An 8,739-nucleotide genomic window follows, 5' to 3' on the forward strand; every position below is an offset into this window, starting at 1 on the left:
CATGATAGAAGACTTCCTGAAGATGGGCTCACTAGATAGAGTTCAAATTAAAATGACTTAGTTGGAGGAAAATAGACAGAATATTGTTGTAAATTCCAAAGGAGGAACAATAAAAGCAGAGGAAAGAAGTATCTAAAAACCATCTTTGCTTAGACAATAATGAGTCACAACATCTCAAATGTATAGCTTAAGATTTGCAGGAATGAAAAGAGAAGATGGGGAGAGAAAAATGTGAAGGGGAGAATGGGGGGAGCTCGGAGGAATGGGATGCTTGGGATATAGGAAGGGTGGATATGGGAGCAGGGAAGCATATATCTTAATTTAAGGAGCTACCTGAGGGTTGTCAAGAGACTTGACCCTAGAGGGGTTCCCAGGTTTTCAGGGAGACGCCCCCAGTTAGTTCCTTGGGCAGCTGAGGAGAGGGAGCCTGAAAAGGCCAGTTCCTATAGCCATACTGATGAATTTCTTGCATATCACCATAGAACCTCCACCTGACGATAGATGAAGAAAATGACAGAGCCCCACATTGGAGCACCGGACTGAGCTCCCAAGGTCCTGATGAGGAGCAGAAGGAGGGAGAACATGAGAAAGAAAGTCAGGAACGTGAGGGGTGCGTTCACTCATGGAGACGGTGGGACAGAACTAAAGGGAGATCACCAACTCCAGTTGGAATGGGACTGATGGATCATGCGACCAAACCCGTCTCTAAGCAAGGGACATTGGCGCTGGGCTCTGATTCTTCTGCATGGACGGGCTCTGTGGGAGCCTTCCCGGCTTGGTCGATCGCCTTCCTGGACCTGGGGGGAGTTGGGAGGACCTTGGACTTGGCATGGAGTGGGGAACCCTGATGGCTCCTTGGCCTTGAGAGGGAGGGAGGGGAGGTATGGGTGGAGGGAAGGGGAGGGAAGGGGGAGAAGGAGGGGCGGGAAGGGGGAGGAGGAGCGGAGGGAGGGGGAGGAGGAGGGAAGGAGATGGAAATTTTTAAATATAAAAAAATATATAAACCATGAGAAAGAAAAAAAATAAAGCTACATTTTAATATAAAAAAAAAGAAAAGAGAAGCTAGACAGTAAGAGTGAAGAAAACTTAGTCATGGGCCACATTAAGTTTGACTTATACTTTGAAATACATGGGAAATCAGTTAGCAATTTTAATCACATAATCCACCCGCAAAAGTTTCCAGACACAAAAGACAATCTAGAGTTGGGGAATTGAATGGTCAAAAAGAGTAGCAAACTATATCTATGTTCATAATATAATAGGAACTGAAACAACTCAGGGGCATAAGCATCTAATTGAAAATGAGAGAAAGTTTTCAATGGTTCCTTCAAAACAAGGCAAATGACCAAGAGATACAAAAGAATATACTGAACATCACTAAGCATCATGGAAATACAAATCTAAACTACAAGATTAAATTAATCATTTCATTTATATTTCTTTTATCAGAGTCAAAAGAACATTTGGAGTAGGTATGAAGAAAAGGAACACTTGCACACTGCTTGTGGGAGTATAAATTAGTATGAATGTTGTGGATAATATTACAGAGGCCCTCAAAAATTAAAACTAGAGCTACCATATGATTCAGCATTCCCACTATTAATTATATATTCAAAGGGAATTAAGACAGGTTTTAAAAGTGAGACCTGATTTCCCTTGCTCACTGAATCATCAGTCACAATATCCAATAAACTGGAACAGCCTAAGTGCCCATCAGACTGATGAACAGATAAAATAAGTGGTGGTATATTTAAATCATGTAATTATATGCCGTTATTAAAAATAATGGAGTGTGATTGCAACAAAGTGGATGGAACTGCAGAATGCTATGTTAGGGGATGCAACACAGGAACAGAAGGACAAATATCACACTATCTCACTCCTGTGTAGAATTTTAAAAGCTGTTCTCACAGAATTAAAGAACTGTTAGTAACAGGATGTTAGAGAGGCAAGTGGGCTAAGCAGTTTCTATTGAATGGCTACAAGATAAAAAGTAAATAGAACGATGATCTATTCTACAGTAAGATAACAATAGTTTACAGTAATGTGTGTTTGAACATAAATACCAGGTTGGATCTTGGGTTTATTGCTATTATTTTTGTCTGTTTTGTTTAAGCTATGTATCTTACCCTGGCCTGAAACATTTTGTGCAGTGTAGAGTGATCTCAAACTCACAACTCTCTTGCATCTGTATTTAGAATACTATGTAGTACTCTGTATAGTGTCTCCATACTTAGCTAGATGATAGGATTCATAGTATACTACCATAAGTAACTAATGAATTTTTGATAAAACAAATATATAAATTACCCTTATTTGATAATTGTAAAATACTTGCATGTATCAAGTAAGCATAGCTCCCCATAAGTGCATACAATTTGTATATGTCAAGATATTTTAATTAAAAAAGAAAGATACATTGAAGACGGCAATTGCTATGAATTAGTAAGCAAACCTATATCATAACTTTATTTAAAACCATGTAAAATGTCATTTTTCTCAGTAGTATAGCAACTAGTAAGTTGCTCAAAATCCATTAAATCACTCCCCATCTTTGTGGGGTTTATTTGATACCAAAAATATTTTTATTTTTTGAAGCCATGTACACTTTTATTGTATAGACATTTTGTATCCTTGAATAAGTTTCTTAATCTCTTTAATCAGATTTCTTTTGTGATTTTAATTTACTAAATTAAAAAAATATCAACCCTAGTTCCAACTTCCTCTCCTCCCATCCCCTCCATACACCCTCCCACCCCACTCCCATCCACTGTTCAAAGAGGGTAAAGCACATTGCTGTGGGGAAGGTCCAAGACCCTCCCTACTATATCTAGGCTGAGCAAGGATACATCCAAAGAGAATAGGATCCCCAAAATGCCAATACATGCAGTAGGGATAAATCCTGGTGCCACTGCCAGTGGTCCCTTAGTCTGCACCAGCCATGCAACTGTCAACCACATTCAGAGGGACTGGTTTGGTCCTATGCTTGTTCCTTCCAAGTCTGAGTGGAGTTGGTGAGCTCCTATTAGCTCAGGTAAACTGTTTCAGTGGGTGAACCCATCATGGTCTTGACCTCTTTGCTCATATTCTCATTCCTCCCACTCTTCAACTGGTCTTTGGGATCTCAGTCCAATGCTCCAATGTGGGTCTCTGCTTCTTTTTCCATCTGTTGTTGGATGAAGGTTCTATGGTGATATTTAAGATAATCATTAGTCTTACTACAGGGCAAGTCAAGATCAGGCCCCTTTTCCTCTATTGCTTAGGGTCTTAACTGGGGTCTTCCTTGTGGATCCCTGGGAATTTCTTTAGAGCCAGGTTTCTGTTAACCCTATAATGGCTCCCTCAATCAAGATATCTCTTTCCTTGCTCTAATCTCTGTCCTTCCTCCATCTTGACTATCCCATTCCCTCAAGTTCTTCTCATCATTACCTCCCATTTTGTCTATGTATAGAGGAAAGGTTTTTCAAACTTGACTATATATTAAAATAATCCAGGAACTGGAAAAAGTATGACACCTTTGCTTCAGTCTAGGCCAGTTAAAACTCTTGAAGGATGGACACAGATATCAGGTATTTTTTTTTAACACCTTAGGCATTTCAGTGGATAACAAACTTTGAGAACCACTCCTTGAGGATGGTTTTGTATGGAGACTTACTCTCTGTTGAGCCAAGATACCTTAACTTGGTTTTTGTGAGGTCAAACAATCTTATGTTAACACAAAAAAAGTTGGTAGTTTATTTACTGTATCAACTAATTAGCCTAATTAATATAACCCTGTGTTCATTATTACTGTAGAGTTGAACACATAAAAGGATCAAAACGGCTATTTAATGAGGAACAGTGTTATCTCCCTCATGTTTGATTATGTAGTTCAAAGACATTGAATAATTCAATCAAATTTGTATATCTAGGAATAAGCCCTGATCTGCCAGTCTGGCCTGCCAGATTACTTAAATGAGTCAGCCAAAGACAGTAAAGCATAAACTTCTCAGGAGGGTATTATGGAGTCCAGGGGTCAAGGAAACTACCAGGAAAGAACTTACAACCTCCTCTCCTCCACACGCAAAGTCCCCAAAACACTGAAAACACAATCCATTTAATATAAAGATCTGTTGGATGTTTTATTAATAGAATGGATCAAGAAGAGGAGGGGGTATCTAAGCTTTAGGACAACATGAACAAACAGGAACAATCAAATAAAAGGAAAATGGTAACACAATGTTAAGATACCAGTGAGAATCCAAGATATATGTGACAATCTGAAAAAAAGAAAAGAAGCATAAAGGAAAGAGTTAAGGAAGAAGGAAAAGAATCTAGTACTAAAGGCATAGAAACATGTTTAAAAGACTCATAGCCAAAAATTTCCCTGAGTTAGGAGAAAGGATACCAATCCAGATACAACAGATATTTAGGAGACTAAAAAGACAAAGTCAGTAAAGAACTGACCCATGTTGCATTATAATTAAAACACTAAATACACAAAACAGAGATATCATATTGAAATTAGCAAGAAAAAAACTAGGTCATATGTAAAATGGAGCTCTTCAGAATAACAGAATATTATTCAACTAAAACTTTAAAACATGAGGGCATGAACAGATGTACTTCAAATTTTAAAGGACAGAAATTTCCAAACTAAACTGTTATGTTCAGCAAAGTTATCTGTCAGCATTGAACAGAAAAAATAAAATTTATAAGAAAAATGAAGCTAATATAATTGTATCACTGAGCCAGCTTCATAGAGTCCATGTAAAGGAAGTCTTCAGACAGAAAAGGAAAAAATTCACCTACAACTTGACAGGAAGTGATCAACCATGCTACAATAGCAGTTAAGACAGGAAGAAAAAAGAAAATGTCACAAACAAAATCAACAAAATGACAAGAATCAATATACATCTTTGGATAATAACTCAATATTATTGGTCTCAATTTCCCAATTAAAACGCATGGACTACTAAATTAGATCAAAAGGCAGGAGCCATCTGTTTGCTGCCTCTAGGCAAATCACCAGAACAGATATACACTACCTTAGGGAGAAAGGATGAAAAAGGATATTTCGAGCAAATTGACTTGGGAAAGAAGCAAGCATTTCTGTCCCAATATCTGATAAAATAGACTTCAAATCACTAGTGATAAAAAATAATGATGGTCATTTCATAATTATTAAGAGGACAATCTGTCAAAAGCATGTTAGAATTGGGAACATAGATATCTGAACACAGGTGCATATAATTTCATAAAACAAAATTCCAAATATAGTTAGCAGTTGGTGACATCAAAAAGCCACTCTCAACATTTGACTGATCAGTCAAAAAATAAACAAAGAGATACATGTATTAAATTTCATCATAGATTAAATGTACCTAGTAGGCATTTATAGAATATCCCATCCAAGCAGTGTAGAAGATATAGCCTTCTCAGCAGCCATGGAACTTCCTCTAACATAGAACGTATATTAGAACACAAAACAAGCCTCAATTAATATGGGAAAATGAAATAATTATTTTATTTTTATCTCCTTTCAATGGAATAATCAGCTGCAAGAGAAATTCTAAAATGCACCAAAACTAATGGGAATCTAATAGCCCTACTGAGTAATGGATGTGTAGTGAGGTGCCGCAGGCAGGCCTGCTTTTCGTCCTGCCCAGCTCTCGGTCACCTGCTAGCTTTACCCGAAATAATTACACCGAAACTGTACTCTTTTAAACACTCCCTGACCCATTATTTTCAGCCTCTAACTCACATCTTGACTAACCCATATCAAATAATCTGTATAACACCACGAGTGGTGTCTTACCGAGAAAGATTCAGCATGTCTGACCTGGCGGCTGGCTTCATCGCATCTCTCTCCCTGAGGAGAGGCATGGCCGGCTGCCTCAGAGAGGCAAGGCATGGCGATTTATCTCACTTAGGAGAGGCGAGGCATCTGACTGAGCCATCTACTTCACTTCCTTCTTCCTGTTCTGTCTATTCCACCCACCTAAGGGCTGACCAAGGCAGTTTCTTTATTAAAACAGAAGACCCTCCCACATCATGGATGAGTCCTTGAAATTAAAAAGAAAATATGAAAATTGATAAAAGCAAGTGAAAATGAAAATACAACAAACCAAAACCTATGGTTCTAGAATGAAAGTGGTCCTCAGAGGAAAGTTTACAGCTGTACATACGTATACTAAGAAATCAGAGAGCTCTGAGAGAAGCAACTTTAAAATACACCTGGGGGTCCTGGGAAAAGTAAAACAAGATAAATCCAAACTCAGTAAATGGAAAGAAATCACTAAGATCAGATCAGAAATTAGGGAGATATAAAAAAAGTGCAAAGAATCAATGAACAAAGAGTGGACACAGGGAGAGATAACTAGCACTAAAAACATTTGTAAGGAGTTGTATGAAAAGTTATAACTGTAGAAGCTTCCTAATGTATGTACATACACACATATATTGAAAGGAACCTACTTATTACTGAATATATATATATATATATATAATATTTCTATATATTATAGAAATACTTGCTTATGGATGTTCATTGTTGCTGTATTCACAATAATCTCAAAATTAAAATAGCCTGTGGAATTCTCCTCATCTATTAAAATTATGAAATCCACAGGTAAATGGATGGTGCTAGAAACAATTATTCTGGATGATGTAACTCAGACCCAGAAAAACAAACATCACGTGTTTTCTTTTATCTTGGTTGTTAGCTTTAATTCTTCAGGTACATATTTTTCACTCAGAATACTCATAGATGTTAGGAAATTAATTAGTAAGGAACCATGAATGTGTGACACATTCAAAGCAGGTGATGTAGAAAACAATGGTAAAGATGGTTAAAAGAAAGCAATGTAGGAGGAAGAGCTAAATTAAGGTTGAGGATATGAGAAAAGATTAAAGAAGGGAATATGAGGAAGAATAAAACATTAAAAACATTTTGAAAAATTTATATGGAAACCTATGTCCATAGAAGCTTCTTAAATATATACATACACACACATAGAAAGATTTACAGTGGTGTCACCTTATAGCAAAGTACGATCCCTTTCAAGACATCATTAGCTAACTAATAAAAATTCTACTCCCAGGAATGGATTACCTGTTTCTGAGTTGTTGTCGAGTGATATGTCATAGATCCTCAAACACTATAAATTATACTGATTTCTTTATCTCTGATTGAAACAAGTCAAGGTCATTTGAGAGGAGGGATCTTTAATTGAGGAGATGCCTCCATCAGATTGGCCCATGGGGTATTTTCTTGGTGGTACAGCCCACTATGGGTACATTTATTTCTGGAAGGGTGGTCCTGGAGCATATAAGAAGGCAAACTGAGCAAGCCAGGAGGAATAAATCAGTAAGCAGCATCCCTCCATGGCTTATGCTCAAGTTCCTTCCTCCAGATTTATGCCCTGAAAACTCATTCTGAGGTCCTTCCGTAAATACCGTGTTACCTGAGAGTTTTATGACAAACTAAATCCTTTCCTGCTCAGGATGCTTTTGGACATGCTGTTTCATCCCAGCATTAGAAACTCTAAGATACAAACTATTGTCAATGTTGTTGGCTACCATCAAAAACTTGAGAGTGAGACCCTCTTTCTGAATACAATCCACAGTTGAGTCATAGAGCATGCAAAAACCAAGCTTCAAAGAAACAAGTCTTCAAAGCTTCATCTCCTCTAGATAGTTTTCAAAAGAAGAAGAGTAATCATCAATCATGTTCAGATTTAAATTCTGAAAGGTACACTAATAACAGTACTTGTAGTGCAATAGTGATACAAATATTATAGGTATAACCCAAACCAAGCACTTTGTGATTGTATTTAAGTATTTAAATATTTAAATCTCACTAAATGAGATAAAGTCTATACCTATTACCATCTGAGATATATATATATATATATATATATATATATATATATATATATATGAAGATAAAACAAAGATCATCACATTGAAGCATTGAAGTTGGATGAAATAAACAAACAGAAGAGAAAGATTCCAAAAGTAAGCAAAAGAATCACAGACTCATTTGTTCACACACTCGGTAGTCCCATAATACACTAAACTGGAAGCCAGAATATATACACAGAGTACCTGGTATAGACCTGTTGCAGGCCCTGTGTATGCTGCCTCAGTCTCTGTCAGTTCATATGAGCATTTATTACTTTGATTTAGAGGGTCTTGGTTTTTTGGTGTCCTCCATCCTCTGTCTTTTACACCCTTTCTGCCTCCTCTTCTGTGGGGTTCGTTGAGTCCTGCGGGGAAGGATTTGATGGATACTTCCTATTTAGGGCTGAGTGTTCAAGGTCTCTCACTCTCTGTGTAATGTCTGGCTGTGGGTCTCTGTACTTGTTCCCATCTGCTACAGGAGGATGCTTCTCTGATGATGGATAAACAAGGAACAGTAGATCCAGCTTTTAAGTTTTAAGTTTGTGTGTTTACTTTAGCATGTCTTTAGAGGTCAGGAAACTAGTAAAAGCCTGTGAGGAAGGAATGGAAAGGGGCCTTTGGAAGTGAAGAAGTAGTAGAATGTGTAATATGAAAGTAGGGAGGGATATTGATGATTAATGGTTTTAGTGGAGATGGGGGCAAGGAGTTAGTGGGGAAGTGATGTGGGAGAGTCTTTTGTTTGAGTTGATTTCATTGGCTAATAAAGAAACTGCCTGGCCCATTTGATAGACCGCCCCTCAGGTGGGTGGAGTAGACAGAACAGAAAGAGGAAGTGAGGTAGAAGGATCAGTCAGA

The sequence above is a fragment of the Arvicola amphibius genome, chromosome X, assembly GCF_903992535.2.
Source record: "Arvicola amphibius chromosome X, mArvAmp1.2, whole genome shotgun sequence".
Classification (NCBI taxonomy): domain Eukaryota; kingdom Metazoa; phylum Chordata; class Mammalia; order Rodentia; family Cricetidae; genus Arvicola; species Arvicola amphibius.